The following is a 22519-nucleotide window of genomic DNA, read 5'->3' on the forward strand; positions in this document are numbered from 1 at the left end:
AATTTTCCAGTATAACTTTGATAAAAGTTGTCCGATTTCGGAGCTCACGGTGGCTGCGGTAGAACATTTGCTTTGCCATTAGGAGTACCTGGTTCGATTCCAGAGCACGTAAGTTTGTGATGAATAATATGGCGTCCGTGAATTTTTTCACTGTTCTTCAGTTTTTCCCCATGTTCTCATCCCACCATTCTTTTCTTAATCATTCAGTTCTATTGTTCAACTGTCTTCTTTACCCTACAAGGCTAAGCGTAGAACGTCAAACTTAATAGAAAGACCTTACATTATTTTGATGCAATATGGTGTATATTTTCGTACGGACTTTGCAATCATTCCATCGGTTTCAGATTGAAATCGATCAAGAATGGCGAAGAGGGAACTTACCTTCTAATTATTTCAGTTATTAATATATGTACGAGGGTTGTTTTTTTTAATTAGAGGTCGTTTTACGCTTACGTTGGCAACGCTACATGTTTGACGTTTCGTACACTTGCGTTAACTTACCGACATACCTTACGCGTAAACAGACGCAATTTGCACATTCTAAAACGCCTGGTGTGAATCTGGTGGACAGTGAACGTGATAGGAAATGGCGCTGACTATGAGGTAGTTGTATGATCAGCGATAAAGTTCTTCGCCGTTAAAAATGTGAAAACGGCACATATTTATCGCCAGTTACGTCAGGTGTATGGCGAAACTGTCATCTATGAACGCAAGGTACGTAAGTGGATACGTCTGTTTTAGGCTGCACACTGCACTTGCCACAAAATTGTTTATTGATTCAGTTGGCTGGGAACGGAAGAACCACGTTCCGTGCAGTCTGGATCTCACCCCTTGCGATTATCACCTATTCCTCCATTTGAAGACATTCCGCTAGGGGGCAGAGTGGTTCAGTGGTAGAGCGCTTACCTCTGGTGCGTGGGGTTCCTACTTCTATCCCGTGCCAAGTAATTAAGTTTGTGGCGGACAACATTGTGTCCGTGGGTTTACCCGAGGTATATGCTTCCGTTTCCTTCTACATCTCATTCCACCAGTTCTTCCATCATCATTCACTTGCTCTTAACCTCAAGAGCATAATCGTGGGACGTTAAACTGAAAGATTTCATTTCATTTCAACAACACAAAACAGACGTTGAAGAAATGGCTCTGTGAGTTGGGGGCAGATTTCTTTGATGAAAGTCTAAAGAAGCTCATTTGTCTCTACGACAAGTGTCTCAACGATTACTGAACTTACGTTCAGAAACAGCTAAATGCAGTGGTGTTAGTCTAATTTTTTAACAACTGGTTCTCTCTCTCTCCATATATATATATATATATATATATATATATATATATATATATATATATATATATATATAAGAAATGAAGACCTGAATTGCAAAACATCCCAAGTCCATGCTGTTTCTTCGTATTTTGCGTTTTTTGTTTTTTATGTTTTTTTATGTTAGCATCTATGTTTTAAGGGCTATTCACTTAATCACTCAATCAAAACTTTAAAAAAATACAAAATAATTTCAGCTAAAGAGAATAGCACGCCAAATATAATCTTCTTGTCTTTTTTCTAAAATCACAAAAGTGTTCCGGTGGACTTGGGATGTTTTGCAATTCAGGTCTTTAAATATAGACTTAGGTTACAAAGTGGAATCGGGAAGACTCAAGCAGACTTGGGAATTAAACGGCGTGACAAACATCTTGGCTTTTGAGGGTGGCGCTCCACGTTCCCTTTAAATGCTGCTAGCCAATGAGAGGCCAGCGGTATTGCCACGTTTATTTTGTACACATCCACGTCCATCCCCTGCCACCTGATCGCGCTGAATTTCCTCTGCTTAGCCATAGCCACATCCCTTAGCACTCGGCAACATCGCGTCAAAGCTTGCGTTTTATTCGTTTAGCTGAAATGCCAAGATGTTTGTCACAGGCTTTAGTTAGTAGACCAGGTCTAAAAGGGTTAGGGGTAAGTGAAGATTTAGCAAAATTAAGATTAGCCTAGAAAACTAAAATATCTTATCCCGATCTATCCTTACGTTCTATGATTGTAATATTTTTAAAATGTTAAGATTTAATTTCGTGGTATAATTCTGTGCACCTGCGGATATGAAAGAAAAGAATTGAGGACTTCTTTCGCCACGGAATCCGTACATTGCCTGACAGATGGGCGAAAGTGGTGGCTAGCGATGGACAATATTTTTCTTAAGGTATTTATGTATTTTGTGTTTGTACTAGCTTCAATGTGTGCGTACCAACCGCACGAATTAATTCCTAGACCAAATATATATAGGGTGTTTCGAAACAAGACCGACAACGTTTGGGAGATGATTGCTGACGCCAAGATAACGGAAAACATGAAAGAAATTAACTTTAAAGGATCATAGCTACAAAAACTATGGAACCTACCGTAGCCTTGTCAAGACTTTACTTAGGAACTAGTATGTGCCCTATCCAAAAATCCATATTTCAGAATCCTAAGGTACTTCCGCAACGGAAGGAAAACGAAGAGGAGAAAGAACAACAGTTGAATAATAGAAAAAATGGAAGTTAAAGGAGGGAGCTGAAGGCCGAGGAACATGGAAGAGACATTACCAGATCGTAATCCAACAGTGGCGGAACTAGACCGGGGCTTGGGGGACCTCGTCCTCCCAGTTTCTTGAGTGACAAAAATAATTTAAGCCTTTATTTATATATTGTTGAAAGTTTATAGTAAAGTCATGATATATCTATCATAGTCTGGGTTCTGGTTGCACCCCCAGTTTTTATATTTTAGATCCGCCTCTATAACCCAAAGGAAAAAAAATCTTCTCTATTAGTTCCAGGCCAACAAGCAGGGTTATTATTATTATTATTATTATTATTATTATTATTATTATTATTATTATTATTATTATTATTATTATTATTATTATTGATACCGATATTTGTATATTTTCAAAACTTTGGTATTGCACAGCGCTAGTGACAACTTGAATAAAAAATCCTCTCTGGCTACTGTTTTGAGTTTGTCAGCGGCAGCATTTCCAGAAGAGAACCACAGATGGCGACACTGTGACTCGCAGTGACAACAAACAGTGTGAGCAAATTCTCGGGAAGCAATTTGCAATATGAACAACGTCAGCGCAAAATACTGTCCTCATAGTGTTAGCAAGTTGTGTAATGTTGTGAATTCCCTTTAAATAGATTATTGCCGCTGAATCTTGTTCCTTGATTACGTCACAGTGGGTGTAGCCACGTCGTTTCGTGGAGAAGAGTTATATACACACAATAGAGACTTTTCTCTAGTGTAGAGAGTTACGCAAAGACATCATACGAGGAATACCATGAAAAATAAAAAAATTAGAAAAGTTTGCTTCGGAATTTGCGCCATATGCAGTTGAGTACAACGTAAACACCTTCTGTGCCATTTGTAAACAATTCATTTAAATGATTAGTGTTTCCGGCTTCATTTTTATTTTCCACGAAAAATTAACAAGAATTAAGGAGGTTATTCACTTCACATCCTTTTTCCTTCACTGAATGGTCTTCGCTGTCAGTTAGTGGGAATTAGACGTTAGAATAATAATAATAATAATAATAATAATAATAATAATAATAATAATAATAATAATAATAATAATAATAATAATAATAATAATAATAATAATAAACTTTTTTAGAAATCAGTGCATCCGGACACGGCATCTGAAGAATTTTTCCAAGGGGGCAAAAGACAAAATTTAGGGGGTCAAAAGACCGAAAAAAAAATAGAGTTGCGAATACAAACACACACAAACACACATTTTGATGCAAATGAGTACATAAAAATGAAATGAAATGAAATCCTAAAGTTTTATGTCCTACGATTATGCCTGTTAGGCTAAAGGAAACGGTGATGATAAAAAAAAAATAAATGAAAGGTACAATGAAGAAAGTGGGAGGAAACAGGAAAACTCCGACAAAACCCACGCTCACGGTGTTTGTCCACCATAAAGTTCACTTGGCGCTAGCTGAGATCGAAACAAGGATCCCATGTCCCCTCTACCACTAAAACAACGCGGCCCCGCATGTAAATAAAATACATCAAATAATTATACATGTTATTAACTACAATTACTATAGTGTGGTATATACCATATATACCATATATATTAAATACTATAGTGTGTGGCAGCAAATATTTTGGTGTGACGTGTATTTACGAAGAACTGAACATCCTTCAAAAATCCGAGGAGGAGAGCAACTGCCCCCTTGCCCCCCATTGCGGGCAACTATTCACTCGGACTCAAATATTTCAATTTCATTTCTTGAATAACTAGATCCAAGATACAGCTCGAGTGTCATTTGTCTCTTTATAGTCTCTTTATTAAAGCATATTCCTTTGGTATTTGTAGTCCTGACTTTGATTCCCGGCGAATTAACTTTTTTTTGTTTTGTTTTGTCATTGTGTGGAAGGGAATTAAGACTTTTTCTTGAATTAAAAGTTAGCGAACTCCATTCCCAGAAACCTGAAGCAATATCAATCGAAGAAGGACAGGTATTGCCCAAGTAAAAGTGTATTTCCAGCTTTAGGCCATCATTGGCTTTTAGTTCTAAAAATTTTAAATATTTAAACCTATTTTAAACCGTACAAGAAATGTAGTTTTCCCGTCTTGTCTCGATTTTCGAAAAAAAAATCGTGCCGTATTGTAAATTTTTGTATAAAATTGATGTCCTGATTTTTTGTTACTATTATGTAGAAGTTATTAGAATCCTTCTGCGTTACGAAAGGTCGACGGAAGATACGATCGAACAACAATTAAATCATATTTATCATTGGAATATATTGTGTAACTAATTGCGTATATTTAAACGTTGATAAATACTTTTCATTGTGTTCGTACAGTTACTTCATCAATTTATAGTTTTTATCCTTTTTATACTATGAATCGTGTAACATATAGAGTGCCTGATATCTAAAACCTGCTGAACCAGTGTTGCCAAGGAGTCTCGTGAAATGTTTCGTCTTGGCTTGATTTCTTGTCTCGAAAACGAGAATTGTCATGTTTCATGTCTCGTCTCGAATTTACAAACGTATTTGCCGTCTCGACTGAACTGTTATCTTGTAGGCAACATTAGTAACCAAGGCGTGTGGTAGGTTTATTTCCTTGAAGAAAAAAAAAAAGTGATCAAGGACGTAATTCAACGAGGCTTTTTAACATCGCCTAATAATAGAATGGGAAAGTCCGTGACCCGTACCCGTACATACCCGATGAACCAGGAAAACCAGAAAAGTTCATCAGATACATGGAGAGGTTATCTTCTCCTCTTTTTTTTTCTCACTAAGTCAATAATTTTCTTTGTGTTTCTCTCCTCCCCCCCTCTCTCTGTCTCTCTCTCTTCATTGAGAGCTCCTTCGTGGCTAAGCGATTTGCGTACGCGCCTTTGGCATGGGAGATCCGGGTTCGATTCCCGGTGGGAGCGAGCTCATGTGGTTCGGTTTACGTCTCATATAGCCTCACTGCTGAACGGGACGTAAAACTCAACTCAACTCTCTCTTCATTGAAAACGTGAGCAACACCGTTGCCGATGAGACGATGGATTTCTCGTCTCAAAAATGAGGTGAATGTTAGAGATGGCCAGAACCGGTTCCTGGTGGAATCGGTTTTCTGATCTGAATGGTTCCGGTTCTAGAAGATCCGGTTCCGGCACTGGTTATTCGGATCCAGGTCTGGAACTGGTTTTTCGAATCCAAGTCTGGAACCGGTTCTCGAAGAGCTAGTTCCTCGCGGAACCGGTTCCGCCGGAACCGGAACTTTGTGGCCATCCCTAGTAAATGTAGGGCATTGAAGTACATTCTAAATTCGAGACGAGTATTGTTTGCCAACGAGATAACACGAGACGAGAAAACTTACATCTCGCCTCGTTTCTTAGGTTTTCTGTCTCGTCTTGTTTCTAGTCTCGAAGGGTTATTTCTGTTTTGTCTTGATTCTCGGAAAGCTTCTTCGTTTCGAAGTCTTGTTTCGTCCTATAAATAATACAGTAGACTTCCGATTATCCGGACGAATGTGACGAAAGGGAAGGCCATATAGGCGGGAGTTCTATAATTACTCCCCTCTTCCCCCACCCGTACAATTAAAAACTTACTTCCCATGTCAAATCCCGCTCTTTTTAATATTGTCTGACCTGTTAATACAGATCAGTACTTTATAAATACTTGTCATGTATTGAGTGTTTATTTTCAAGCATATTACAGGAAATAGAAGTCCAATAGTAAACATATTGCACACCTTTAAAGATAAATTTAATAATGTCTAACGTAATCGCAGGAAACATGAAATAATGTAAGCCAGAGGTTTTCAACTTTTCCTATGGTGTACTACCATAAATCACACGTACTACCCAACAGCATATATACATTTCATCTCAGCTCTACTGTTCCTCAAAAAACGTCAAATTTCTCATCTAGCCTTGAAAACGAGGCGAGAAGTACATTTAAAGACTATCACAGACGTTGCAATTCTCGTCTCCGAGAATCGAGAAGCGAAATTTCTTCACTTACGAAATATTTCTGGCCGCATGGGATCTCAAGTCTACAGTTAAAGATTTTGGGACTGCTATAAAGGTTGTTCGAGAAACATTTCCCGCATGCAAGTTTATATATATATATATATATATATATATATATATATATATATATATATATATATATATATATATATATATATATATATATATATATATACCACTAAATTCCTGAGCTCAAGCTAGTGTTATTTGATGTGTCATACACCCCCTTCCCATTTAAAAAAAATGACTTGAATCCAAAATGGCGGATTTCAAGATGGCGCCCATGAATAACATACACTCCAAACGTTGCGGCCCCTCATCAAACCTCTGTTCCGATCATCACTTTTTACTTTTCCCATCGATTTTCAAACTTATGCAGGTGTCCAAGGACTTTTGACTCACCCTGTATATATATAACTTCCACTTTAAACAATGTTTGTGGAGAAAAGTGCAAGATCTCGGAATGGTAAAACAGAGATAATGAGAAGGTGACACAACATATATGATAACGTCAGCTTTTAGCTTTTCTGCCTCCTATGGACGTTGACGATGGATGGTTAGAACAATATAAACTCCAGCGGCTATAGAATTAGTTCAAAAGTTTAATTACTGTTTCGTGCAGTAGTGGTTTGGAGGTGTTTGTAATTATTTTGGACGGAAGCACAGGAAGGACCATAAGTATGGCAGAAGGGTAGCACAATAGATTAAATCCGGGAAGTTGCAAAATGAAACTCTAAACATTGTCGAACTTGCCACTATTTTAAGCAAAGATGCTCTTACATTACGATCCACTGCAATTACGGGCAGAACTACATGAATGGAAAGCAGAAAACAAGGAGTACACAGACATCGATAGAAGAATAGCACAGCCGGCGTAATATAGAGACATAGATCAAATTCTTTGATATCTGGGGTATATGGCTGAATAAGTACTCTATTATTCCCTCCAACAACTATTTGTTTCATGACAATGATAAAAGCGTGACAAGGCTCCTGTAGAAGTCGCCTAGGAGTTTAACTTCGATGGAATATACAGGGTTAGCATAAATGATTCACTTGATTTGAAAAGGCTATATTTTCTAAAGTATTACACCTACACACACGAAAGATATATGAAAAAAACCACAAGACGGAGCACGAGGGAGAGCACAAGACGGAGCACCTCCTCACTAGCACATCCTGCATCGCAGAATTGGGCGTACGGGTGAGAATGCTTAGCTTTGTTTCCCTGGTCTCCCAGATCTCCTGATTCAACGCCTTGCGACTTCTTCCTGTGGGGGTACGTTAAGGACCTTGTTTACGTACCTCCGCTACCACAATCCTTAGTCGAGCTCAAAGAACGCATCGGTGCTGCAGTGCAACAATTAACAGTACTATGTTACAAAATGTATGAAATGAGATCGAGTATCGTCTGAACGTGTGTCGTGTCACCAAAGGGACACATATTGAACATTTGTAGAGGGTGTATAAACCAGGGGCGGATCCAGGACTGACTTCTGGGAGACGGTGGGTTGAAATACTGCTACTTAGTTCGACTTTTAAGAGCTCCGAACTCTGGGATGGATTTTACTTATACATATATAAAATTAAAAAAAAAAAAAAAAAAACTTCCCTCTTCTGGGGGGGACCATTGCCCCGATCGCTTCCCTGAATCCGCCACTGGTATAAACTTAGTGAATTTGTGGATCTTTTCATATATCTTTCATGTGTGCACGTTTAATACTTTTGAAAATATAGCATTTTTTTTTTAAAAAAAATGAATGAATCATTTATGCTAACCCTGTATAAAATAGATCAACTGAGTCTTATAACTTTCCAGGTTTATTGCATGTCATCACTTCATAGAATCCGGATTAGTTTCCAAAGATACTGTTTTTTTTTTTTCTTTCTTTCTTTATTCTATTATATTGTTAGAATCATTAAGTCTAGGAGACTCTGATGGGCAGGTCATGTAGCCAGGATGGAAGAAATAGGAATGCTTTCAATTTTTTTACTGGAAACACAATCACAAAAAGACCATTAGGAAGACCTAGACGCAGATGGGAGGACAATATTAAGATGGATCTCGCAGAGATAGGTGTACTAACTAGAAATGGATCCAGTTGGCTAAGGATAGAAGTCAATGGAGAGCTTACGTGAATGCGATATTGAATCTTTGGGCTCCATAAGCTGGACTCATAGAATCAGTTAATTAATATTTCAAATATATTTTCTCGATGCCCAAAAATCTCGATGACGAATTTCGTGTCATGCTCCACGTCGTGTCACATCCACTCGTCACCATTATGTAAGCAATAAAAGACAAGGTGCATGTACCATGGATTTACTTACTACTATTAGGAATGTTGTTTTTTTTAAAAAAAAAATGTAGCAAAAGATGGCGCCATTTGCCTGTAGAAGTAGATTTCCAGTGAAACAACAAAATGGAGGGTCCATCTCGGTGGATGAGACATAAAAATAGTTCCGAAAACAATTAAAGTGAGCACAAGTGCATGATGGGATGGTTCAACAAAGAGCTAATCATGATGTCTGCGAGGGTAAGACATGCGATATTGTCTTCTACGCCAGAAACAATGATAATTCCGCGAAAAGCGCAGGGGTTGAATCAAGTTCCGTAGGGGAAAGGACAAAAGACGACCAAATTGCCCTCACATTATCCCTCAGAGCTACCCACCTGCATTAAGTTCCGGCCAGTATTGGATAGCAATCTGTTCTTGGAAGCGAGTAAGTGATTGACAGACAACTAAACAAAATTACATATATATAGTGTCTGCTACGCATGGGTGAATATGTCCCCGGAAGATCCGAAACCACGTACGTGAAATTGATCCCACCACATTCAGCAAATTCAAATTAAATTGAGCAGTTTTTCTTTTTAACTACGTAAACCCCGTGCCTGCAGAATTGTCAATTTCTATGTCTATTGAGAAAAAATTCTCGTTTGGTGGCCAATGTAGAATAGTGTTCAGATCAGTGATGATGCCAGAGGGGACGAGCGTCTCCCGATGAATAGAGGACCTAGAAACATATATTTTAATGTAGGTCTAGTATTGTAAAACTATCATTTCCAGAATAAAAATAAAATAACTGATTCCCCCCAAATGTCTTCCCCTCTCCCAGGGACATAGCCAAGGGGTGGGTTCTTGGGGTGCGGATCTTCCCCAAAATCCCTACTTTTCTGTACATTTAGTCTAATTTTAGGATTGACTTTTATAAATGATAATAAAATTTATACTCATTTCGAATTTGAAGCTCTTCTAAAATAAATTTCTGTCTACGTGACTGCCGTGTGCTAGTCCTCCCCAATAAATTAAAGCAGGCGTGGTCACTGCTTCAGTTCTCAACTAGTGGACATCGTGTTGAATTTTTATTCACACCAGCATTCGTAGATGAAGAGAAATTTCTCAAATATATGGAAATTATTAAGCACAAAGGGAAAGTGGGATAGTGTTTGAAAATGTACTAAATCTAGGGGGGGGGGGGGAATTGGCATAGAAATTATGCCTTTTCAAAGAAGTAGGATGCATCACTATTAGGAGTGAGTGTGACATGTTAGAAATGTCTCGTCTCGTCTCGATTTTTGTCTAGGAAACGAGACGAAAACCGAGACAAGACGAGAAATTTCTGGACTTTCGTGAGCAACATTAGTTCACCCAGGTCTTAGAGCTCTTAGCTCTTACACTATTTTAGTGTTGCATGATTTATAGAATAAACACTATGAATTGAGAAAATGATTATACAAACATAATGAAGAGCATTTATTAACGTTTAATGATAAGCAAGTCATTATTTTCATAATATATTTCAATAATAAATATCATTTCAATGTTCTTACATCAGTCCCTTCCTGGACCTCTCTTAATTTAAGATAGTATAAAGACGAAATTAAGCAAAAATTAGGACATAAATTTTGTACATAAACACTGAGAAAAATCCGTACTCCGGACAGCGGTATATTGTGCAAATATACGGAATCCTCTTGCTTAGTACAGAAATCAGTATGGTGCATACGTTATCCATATGCTACATATGCACTACCTTTTGATGTTACATCATGCCGTTGCAGGATGTCTGACATCTAACAGTTTTCCGTATATCACATGCATATACTTATCGTACATGCCTCAACTATATGTTATATACGTCCATTTGTATGTGAGATCCTATCCGCCTATATTGTTTCATACAGAAAGTGCGTATAGATGGAACACTTATACAGAAAGTATTACAAAACATGCGTTTTCAGTTATTGGTCTGCTGTACGTTAAGTCCAAAAACTATAGGAATTACGCATGTAATCTACCTTTTTAAGTACGCCACCTACAATTTTTTTCTCAGTGAAGTTACAAAATGAGACAAGGAAATTTTCAAGACAAAACTGGCAACACTGCGCTAGAGGGAGAGAAACAACAATGTGTGTATTTTGCTAGTAATAACTATATTTTGTAAACCGAACCAAATCACTTAGCGCAACAGCCCTTTTTGTGGGCCTGAGGCAGCTCCAACGCTATCTGTTAGCGACTGGCTGAATTACATCCAACCGAGCGACGAATACGTAGTGAGCGTTTTGCGTCATCCTCTTTAACGGGCCATATTAGGAGCTTTCTAGACTCGTATTGCTCCCCACTTTGCCTCACAACGCTGGGTGGACGACGAAAATTGGGAAGCACCTTCAGCGAATGGAGCACAGGACTACGCGAACCCACAGACACAATTTTGTTCACTATCAATTTACTTAGCCAGGAATTGAACCAGGGATTTCACATAGCAGATGTAAGCACTCTACCACTGAGCTCCCATGCTCCCCGGCTTTATTGTACATTCAACGTAAATTTATCTAATCGGCGTAAAACCTCGGACAATGTGCACAGAAAACAGGTGCAATCAGCCAGTCGACCACACGAAGAGCACAAAGGATGAAAAAAAAAAAAAAATTGGGGGAAACCTTATGCATATCGGAAGTTGACATTTATTAAATATCGAAAAATATCAAATATCGAGAAATATGGAGCTATTGAATTATTGATCAATACTATTTTTGATATTGATATTTTTGATATTTTAAGTCTGATCAATATATTGAAATATACACTTCTGTCCAAAAAGCAAATACTCGTAAAGGATATTTATTATCTGGAATATGTGTGGCATTCATCCCATCCCCCCCCCCTCTATTATTTCACTGAGGCAGTATAAAATGTCTTCCCATCCGTATCTGTGACTCTCTTGGTAAATAAACAAATAAATATTATCTACTAACAAATGTGCTTGAAACGTTTGCATCATCATGTATCCGAAGTGAAACAGATCAAAAACAAAAATCTTATTACTTTGACCTATATCCTTATCGTACAATTTCCTTTCACAGCGTTTGGTAGAAATGAAGGGGCTAACGTTAATGTGTCTGTAGCAAAAGGATACAGGACGGGACGGGGAGAAGGAGATAGGAAGTATGGCGAATGACAAGAGACACCGTTTTGTTCTCAGTTGTCCATTACCTTGTTCTTGTGTCCCCATTCGTGGAATTGTTGTTTCAAACAGAGGGAAAGTGATTTCCCAGAAGTTACGCACCGACCGGAACCAGCGGAAGAGAATGTAGAAAGCTTCGTTTCCTTCTATTTGTTCATTTACATTACTTATTGTAATTACGCTTCCACACCACCACCACACACATACAATTAATAGACCCCCTCTCTCCATCCTGTTTAAGCCCAAAGTTACCTCCTGCACGCCCTTATCGCATATATATCTTCACCCCATCCACTAGTGCTGTTCCTGATAACTTTATAACTATGTATTTACGATCTTTATGCACAGGATAAAAATAATTGTTAATTCAACACAATGGCTCTCTTACCCAGCTTGTTAAATTTTGACACCTGAATGGTGCTGCTTCAACTCTGTCGGTTTGTACAGTAAATTGTTAAAATGGTAGCGGCTATATCAAATACCTAAGTGTATTTATTTAGGGGTTGAAATACACGGAGAACAAGTATAACAACATCAAAATCAGAAGTCAATACCACTATTAATGTAAATTTTGCAATATTGGCTTAGGTATTTGTAATATCTGTTTAAGGCATGTGCACAGTAAGAATTACAATCTACAGTAAAAATCTAAGGAGTTAAGTTGGCTGTGATTTGAGTTACAAAATTCTTACAATATTAAGTTCCATTAATGATTGAAGTGTCTCTAATCTGATTCGAACTGGGATGCACTGATTCCCAGAAGTGGATTTGAAATCTCACCTGTTAGTCTGTTTCTAATACAACTCTTTCGCAGTAACTGTATTCTTCTTACCATTCGTTAGATTAGGAATCATATCTCGGGCCGGACATAACCTTTTAAGAGGCCTCATCTGCTTTGGTGGCCATAATTTGCCCATCATTGTATTACGATATGGATGCTTCTGGGGTGGGAAATACAGCAACCTGCAAATGTGGCCACTTTGGCCTAATCTCTCAACATCACCCTACATCGTTTTACCATCACCTGCAGTCAAAGTGATGCACTCAAGATCATTTCGACCAGGGAGTAATTTACACCCCCCTAACACCCTCCCAAATTTCTTTACATACACCTCTGAAAGGAAAAGGAATACTCCCCCAAATCCAATTGTATCAATCGGTATCACATAGGTAATTTATTACATCAAGTTAAAAAAGGTTTAGCGTTTAGAAAAGAAGGCGATATTTTTATTTATTTATTTATTTCACTTCAAAATACAAAGCGACTTCGTTCTCATGTACGGCTTCGAGAACCACATGACCTCATTGTTTCGGGCGGTATATAGTCAAAACAATTGATAAAACAGACCCGTTCATACCTACCCTCCTGGGCTCCGCGGTCGTTTCCGAGAAAAGAGATTGATGGACAGATGCAGATGACTGAAATTGGCAACGTCTTGAGCGGTCATTCACCTACCGCGGAGCCCAGGAGGGTACGCACATTTCAATAAGGAAAAATGTGACAATATAATAATAAGCCTATACCAGACTCAGTTGGTAAATGCTACTCTGCAAGTGGTGTATCAACGAACGGAAGTTAGAAGGGTGTAGTCAAAACGTTTTTAGAAATGAAGAGATCTATCGAGGTAAGAATTATAGATATTTTAGACTGAGTCTAGTGTTATGCAGGAACGCATTTGTCGCTAGCTTATTTTTTTTTCTAAAATATATTTTTATTCACGTAAATTCATTGAGCGGATTATTAAAATAAGGCTACATTAAAAAAGACAAAACAGAAAGAAACAAAATATTTGTAAATTGAAAAACTGGATTTCTGGAAAACAATTAAATCAATGAATAATTTTCTTACAAAAGATATTCAGAGCCAATCACGTAGCCAGGAAGAGGAAGGAGCGGAAATTAAGAGATCAAATAATATTACAACAAGTAACATTAACAACAGGGTTAGAATATTAAAATAATGAAATTGCAACTATGTACAGTATTAATAATTAAACGAATGTGATTTCAGCATTGGACGAGGGAATTTTTCCCAATTAATATTTTGGGGAAAAATACTCACTAAAACTTGCTGGGGGTGAATAAATTGAAATACTGGCAGAATTTTGCAAAATCATTCCAATAATTCGTACGTAATCAATTCATATATAATTACTGGGTAAAATAGTGGTGGTTAATTCCTAATACAGTGAAACCTCTCTTAACGGGCATCTCTCAATAGTGGACACCTTCATGAGAGGACACACTTTCTTATTCTTCCATGCCATAAATATCTGTGGTGTGGTGTTATGAGAGAGAACCCTTTCTTTTAGGGACACCTCTCATTTACGGACAAATAATCGTGTTCCACCGATGTCAGTTTTGAGAGATTTCAATGTATTACTTAGTTTAATAATAAATGCTCAAAAGTGTGAACTTCCTTTATTGAACCTACTACTGCGAAGAGCTGATATTGTTATTATTATTATTATTATTATTATTATTATTATTATTATTATTATTATTATTATTATTATTATTATTATTATTATTATTAGTAGTAGTAGTAGTAGTAGTAGTAGTAGTAGTAGTAGTAGTAGTAGTAGTAGTAGTAGTAGTAGTAGTAGTAGTAGTAGTGTTTACTGGATCTTATTCTCATACTGATTGTTCGATATCACCAGATCTCACGATAAAACTTGTGAAGTCGGAGTCTGGTAAATGTGAATTCTGAAGTCGGAAGTAACGACCTAGTCAGTTTGGTTTTGTGACATGAACTTGGAAAGTGTGCTATCTAGGCAGTGTCCGCAGTTTGAGGGAAATTTCGTAGGTAAATTTAGCAAAAAAAGAGAGAAAGGGATTTTTTCTATAAAACGTGAAAATCCAGGGAAATTATCACGCTGACTGACTGACCAATATAAATACTTAAATTTTTCTTTGTTCTTCAGAAATTAACCAATGCAATAGCAATAATGTGTGTCTTTTGCACCCATTGTTGGTTTGGTATTTTTTTTTTATTGTGTGGGAAAAAGTGAAGGAAAAGTAAAAAGAATAGAAGCAAAAAGCAAATGAACAAAACAATTGTGGTTGGCACTTCCTTTAATACATCTAAATTAATATGTTGTCACATTACTTCTGTCATAGGAATTGAACACTCAACAAAGTAGGGAAAATTTTATAAGAAAAGGGAAATTTTTATGTTAGGCTAGGGAATTTTTGTTAAAGAAACCTACGAACACTCCATCTAGAGTAGTCCACGTAACAAAGACAAAACATAATTTTCGAGATGGGCCGAGACAAGACAGACTCAACTTTAGTATATCGTAGGCATCGCTACGTGCAAGCAATGAAAAGCCGACCAACTACTTGGTTGGTGAGAAGTTTGTGATTTTCAAGCACCGGGAACACTCAACCATGTGTAAAATGATATTTCAAAATGAAATCTTTCAGTTTAAGGTCCCACAATTATACCTTTTAGAGTAAGAGAGACGGATGGTTTAGGAAATTGATTCACGATGGGGGAATTGGTAGAATGACAGTGTTGGAGGAAATTGGAGTACCCTAACAAAACTCACGAACACGATGTTGTCTACCACAAACTTACTTAGCTAGAGATCGAACCAGGGACCAGGGGATCGCACCAGAGGTAAACGCCTTACCACTGAGCCACCGTGCCTGTAAAATAATACAAAATGAATTAATTATTATTCTGAAAAACGTTTGTATCCTGCCGAAATGTTAGTGCCTGGCATTTATGACGTAATGAACTTCATACTCAGATTTGTTGCGTATAAAATAAGGTCTGAAAACACATATTAGGTTTTTTAAGTAGCATTTTGCTGACTCAATCTGACCTATTTTGCTTTTTCCATATTCTACAGATTGGCTTTAAGGTTAGTTTAAAGGGACAAGTTTTGCTGATAGATGTCACTACAGTCTTCGTATCTCTCTCATGTATTTTTTACCTTTCACGAAAATTCACGATATCTCTTACAAATTTCAACCAAGAGATTTCAAATTTTTAGAGAAGGAACTTCATAACCTATCGAAGGCAACAATCCGTGCCGATTTTTTATTTAGAATTTTCTTCATGGTTGAAATGGGTTGTTTGTTGAAAGGGATATCCAAACCTTTAGCAATATAACTGTTTCAACAATGAAGAAAATTCTAAATAAGAAATCGGCACGGATTGTTGCCTTCGATACGTTATGAAGTTCTCTCTCCAAAAATTTGAAGTCTGTACGTTAAAATTTGTAAGAGAAATTGTCAAATTTCGTGGAAGGTAAAAAATACATGAGAGAGATACTAAGACTCTAGTGACATCTATTGGCAAAACTTGTTCCTTTACACCAACCTTAAGTTATTCACTATTTTTTAAGTGGTTGTGAAGTACTTTATGAGCTCTCCCCGGAAATCGAACACGTGTCTCTGGATCGTATGCTAATCATATAGAAAGTTATGAGGACCTCCTTATCAAATGGCAAGATTGGATTATTTCCGAGCAGAGATAGCGTGGGTCAATGAAAACTTGAACCACGACCCACTGACCCACCACCCACCATGAGCCACGGCTCATTTGAATCATTACTCACAGTTACCCATTCTTGAGATGCTCTATTTGTCGCAAAAATTCGAAACCCCACTGCCCACTCCCCCTTGGGATATGTATTATAATGGAAGCGATGTGATAACATCCCAATTAGGATATATATTTTCCAGTAATTAGCTCACGAAAAACGAAAAACCGCACAGCCTGTCTCGAAAGTAAAGTAGTAATATAATTACAAATATCAATATCTAAAAGTTCCTGAAGTTATTTTTTCGACTTAGGTATACTCATCTCAGGTAAGTAAATAGAGACGAATGAAAAGGAAGAAAAATGGAAGGCCTCTAAAGTAAAACGTAGACAAATTCACCAGTGTTCAGAAGATGCTGTTCTACAATGCACTAAGTAGAGTGGGTCCGTGGGTCGTAGTGGGTCAAATTCTGTTGACCCATGACTCATTACCTTACTCACAAATCCTGACCCACGACCCATTGACCCATTTCATCTCTATTTTCGAGACGGACAACCCTTTGCACGGTTTTTCTGTGTCCTTAAATGTTGATGATAATTCAAAGAAACATAATGAAACGCCTAATGAGAAAGATGTGAAGCATATTACCTAGGTAGTGTGATAAGTTGTTCATATGTTATTCCACAGACTTTTTGATCACCCTTTCCTCATGCGGAAAAGACACCCTGGGGAGGCTTTGGTGAACATCTTCCGTCTCAAAGGAAGATTTCTTGCCACGGCGCATGTTTTCCAGTGCTTCATATTTCTTAATTAAAAACTAATGTAGCATAATGTCATTCTTGTAATTACGTGTTTTATAGTTAGAATTTGGGTACTGGTAAATTAGGTACTTTCTGCAAAGAAGTGTTAAAAAAGAAATTATTTTCCCAATTTATTCTGCAATGCGCTTGGAAGTTATGCTTTAGTCCAAGGAGATTGATTGGCGGATGAGAGGTGTGTCCTTGTGACGTCATGAGTCTATTGATCGTCACTCGATTACTACGGAAGTAAGTAACGCTCTTGGACCGCTACGGTAGGTAGACCCTGCTCAGCCCACCCTATCATACAAATACTACCACCACCACCACTTCTGGCTCTATCCTTGGCCGTTTAAACACCATTAAATCATTTACGATCTCCCTCACCCAGTTTATCCTTGGAGGTCTCGAAGTCTAGCCGGTCCCAAATCGATTCGGAGAGCACGCGCTTTTTCACGAAAGAATACCTGCATGAAACTTCTCGGATGACGAGAATTTATCTATTATAGTAGACGAGTTCAGTTTGATGTAAAATTCGCCACATTCGAAAATTTTCTTATTTATTTATTTTACAATGCTTATATGCTATTAAGTTACTTTTCTCTCTGTTTCTTTTGCCAGAGCAAAATATTGGAACTTACATTTTACTCGCTTCCATACTAAATAAAACTATCAATATAATTATAGAAACGTAAAGCTGATCACAACACATATTTTCACATAATTTTCGCTCTAGCGTAATATTTTGCTACCAAGCATATATCCTATTTAGTTATGCAACCAAAATACTTTGAAGTTGGCATGTACAGTATAACATCCAGGATATTTTCATGAATTACGTTTCACATTCTTAAACTACGATATACTTCAAGAATGTAGATGAAAGGTTAGAAATGTGTTTTTTACTGAGTACGTAAAAAGCAGCCTTTATAACTGTCAACGCTGTAAAACAAGATGCAGTTTTTGTCTCATCCGATAAATATTGATGCGTTCTAAACATTTACATTAAAAATTATCGCGATTAATTCGTTTTTCTGTTCCTCGCAATTGATTATAAGCAATTTGCATTTTTTTTTTTAATTTATACTTCTGGTCATTTAAAAATTACTAAAATTCAGCGTTACAATTTGTCTCATTGGTTTTCTCGAAATACCTCCAAAGACAACGCTAACTTTTAGCACGAAAATCATGTCTCTATCATTCTTATTTCAAAAAATATACTCGATCAAAGTTTGGGTTGCATTTCTTTTGGGACATTTCGTAGAAAAATGCAGTTTTTATAGAGTTAGTTCCAAATGTCCGTAGCTACGCCCTAATTGGCCTAGCCTAGACAAATGAAACAAAAAGTATGACACGAAGAATAGAATACGAATATTGTTGTATGTTAATTTTTAGACTTCCAAACTATGCTATGCTTAAGTGACGGAAATTTTATAGAACGGCTCTGTCCGTCCGTCCTTCTGCCGACAGATATCAAGATGCTTTTGCAATAGATTCAGTGTACCATGAATAGGTTCCTATTTCTCCATTAACCCTCTATTAAAACCGGAAGTGGCTCAAATTAGGTATTTCCTGTTTCAATGATTATCACCATAGAAGAAAAACATAAACATAGCGAGAAGCTTTTTTCTTTCAAACGATTGAGCGCTAAAGGCAGCGTACCATGACTATCCTGGACACTTTACCAAAACCGGAATGGTTAAAATTTACTACTTCCGGTTTCAATACTGATTTTCATAGTATAAAAACTTAAAGAAGCCGTTTAATTGTAATCGATTCAGCGATTCAAGTATAGGTTCCAAATCTTAAATAAACCCGCTATTCAAATCGGAAGTAACAGAAATCAACCGTTTCCGGTTTTAACGTTGATCGCCATGGAACAAAAACAGTAATAGATAGCGACGAGCGGATTTCAGCAATTGATTCAACGTTTTAAGAGAAAATACCATCACCATCTGCAACATTCTACTAAAACCAGAAGTGGTTGGAATTTACTAGTACTTCCGGTTTCTATACTGATTTCCGTAGAACAAAAACGGTAAGAGATATCGATCTTTTTGCAATCGATTCTGCTTCTCAATAGTAGATTCTCTCTTTTCCCTTAACCATCTAATAAAACCGGAAGTGGTTCAAATTAACAATTTCTGATTTCAACCTTAATCGCCATGGAACAAAAACAGCAGGTTAGTAGTGCTCAAAGTGGGGTCCGCGAGACCTAATCAGGGGTTCGGGACGCCTAAAAACTGAAAGGTGTTGTAATAACATTGAACTCACAGCTGTTATGCAAGAGATATTTGTTTCAGGTACTGAAAAGAAAGCAATTAGAAATTATACTAGGTTTGTAAATTTAAATGTTTTCCTACTTTACTAAATTTCTGCCCTGTGTGTTTGAAAAGTTGTCTAAAAAGGCATTGCAACATTTGATGCCTTTCCTTAGCAATTATTTATGTGAACAGATCCTTTCTGCTCTTTGCAGTATTAACATCTTAAAGCGAAATCGCCTTAATGTGGAATTGGACCTAAGATTGATGACGACAAAATTTGTTCCAGATTTCAATGCAATTATTAAAAAAAAAAAAAAAAAAATCATTCCTCAAATTAGTGGTCCCACTTTTGAAAACATTGTTTATCAAGTGGATTTCCATTTAATAAAGACATTGATTGATTTTCAGTCTTGAAAGTTACTGTATTTTCAATTGAAATTTCGTTCACTAGGAAACAATCATGTATCTTTAGAATAAATTACTTATTGCGTTATTTTTCTTGATCTTTTTCTTGTCAATGGTAATTCTAATTAGTATATATTTTTAAATACCATGTGAAATTTCAGATAGCATTGCAAGGGGGTCCACAAATTACTTTCCGAATTAACAAGAGGTCCGCGTTATCGGAAAGTTTGAGAACTACTGCAGTAGATTATAGCGAGAACTAGTTTTCTGATATGAATTCAGCGTCGGAGAAACAGGTTCTATCTTTCATTTAATTATTCTATTTGAAAATTCGAAAACATTATTAACTCGTCTCGTCTCGTTTCTTGAGGAGTGTTGGATCCAGGATGTGATCAAGGGAGGAGCTAAACCATAGTTGCAGCTTTATCCAGTGTAAAGCAGGATTGAAGCCCATTTTATCAAATGTATACCAGAGCTTCAAGGGGAGCTATAGCCCCTATAGCCCCTCCCTTAGATCCGCGCCTGCTCGTGGGCAACACTAGTGTGGCTTCTCTGACTTGGTCTAACCCGTGTCATGAATCAGGAACTTCCTGACCTGATCCATCCCTGCTTATAATACAATTCCTTCTCAGTCAATGTCCCAAACCAGTTTCTTTTCTCCTTTCTTATGATTTCTGAAACTTCTTTTCACTCTTATTTGTAACTAGTATTTCCCTAGAGACAAAAAGGGGATGAGATATAAGGCTTTCGCATCTCGTCTCGTCTCGTAATTTGTTTTAGAAGCCTCGTTTCATCTCGATTCTCGAATAAATCCTTCTCGTCCTGTATCGATTCTCAAAAACCTTTTATCATCTTTTCTCAATTCATAAAATTATGAACGAAATTTATGCCCAGTTTTTTTTTCTTCAATTCATGTAGAAGTTATCACAATTCTTCCACGTTACGGAAAGTCCACGAAGGATGTTATAGAATATGTAAACGATGGTTATTATATTGAGTGGGTTGTAGAATGAGGCGTGGTCGTGCAAACTCTGAAACACCTGAGGATAGTTCAACACCGCCGTCATATCTGTGTTTCTGTATTTGTTGTCAGTGTTGAGAGAATCAAGCAAGTACTGTAATCATTTTTTTTTTTTAATAAGGTAAAACCACTATTGAACACGTATGAACATGATTGTTTTAGTAGAAACAAGGTGCGTTGTTGCAAATTTTCTTGTTCGTTTTCTTTTCTTTCTTTTTTCTTTCTTTCTTTCTTTTTTTTTTTTAAAGAAGATTCATAGTCTCGCCTGATTTGGTCCCATCAAACTTCATGCCCTATCATCAGCTCAAAATTTGCCCTCCAAGAGGAGTGTTTAGAGGGTGTTGCATCGATTCACACTAATGTTTCGGTGTTGTTGAACAGGATACCAGTGGAAATGAAATGATCTGAAACTTTTGAGTTTTACATTCCACAATTATGATGGCGAGGCTAAAGGAGACGGTGATAATGAGAAATGAATGAGATGGTGGAAGGAAGAAAGTGGGAGGAAACGAGAGAACCTCAAGGAAACCCACGCACACGATGTTTGTTCACCACAACATACCAGTGGATAACTTTCTTAGTTCACTTTAGAGAACTTCTAGAACCGGTCCTGCAAAAATGAGGCGTGTTCTGTCACCTTTAACTATTTTATTTCGAAGTAGTCCCGTAAGTTACTGAACCGTAAGTAGTCCCGTGTACGTGAACCATGTTCACAATCTCAACTCTGATATGCGATTCACTTGAATTGTAGCTGTCTTTTACAACTAATGCTCTATCTACTGGACCTATTCGACGTATTTGTATCCAAATGGTTAACGCGAGTACGTATTGTGAGCTTGATGTTGTCAAGTATCATGAGGCGATTGGGGAGCTGCTTAAATTAAGACGTATCATCCAGTGGTAGAGCGCTCACTTCTAGTGCGAAGGATCCTTTTTCCGATCTCCGGCTATGGAAGTTTGTAATACACAACCAGGATTTTATTATTTACTTACTAGAACAAAGACGTAATATTACCGATCTGGTATTCCTCCAAAAAATAGTTCAAAATGAATTTGATTGCTCAAACTTTATATCATCATTATACTTCCATGTTCCTTGAGTTAGAACTACAACTAACAATGCAGGCCTCTTCTATTGCGGAAAAGTCTAGGACCAACATAATACTGAAGTCACCAATCTGAAGAATATGTTCTGTTACAACAAATTATATAAAAAAAAAAAAACAGTAATATATATAGTATTAATTCAACACTAACTGGGCATCTGCCTGTTGTGTGGATAAATAAATAAATAAATAAATAAACCTAGGCACCAATCCACTGGCGTCTCTGGCATGTAAAATTTGGGAAGGGGGGGGGGGCATCGAAGAAAGTGATTAAAATGGTGTTACCTAGCCCAACCTATTTATTATCTTCGATTCCATTTGTTACCTCTCTGCTTACCATCACGGATCCTCTAAGGTATATCAAGAACTCTGATATAATCGTTCCACAGCCTGAATAATATAATCCAAATAAATATAATTATTATTATTTATTTATTTGTTATTCTGTCGT

This window comes from Thermobia domestica, chromosome 11 (assembly GCF_964235325.1).
Source record: "Thermobia domestica chromosome 11, izTheDome1.hap1.1, whole genome shotgun sequence".
NCBI classification, from domain to species: domain Eukaryota; kingdom Metazoa; phylum Arthropoda; class Insecta; order Zygentoma; family Lepismatidae; genus Thermobia; species Thermobia domestica.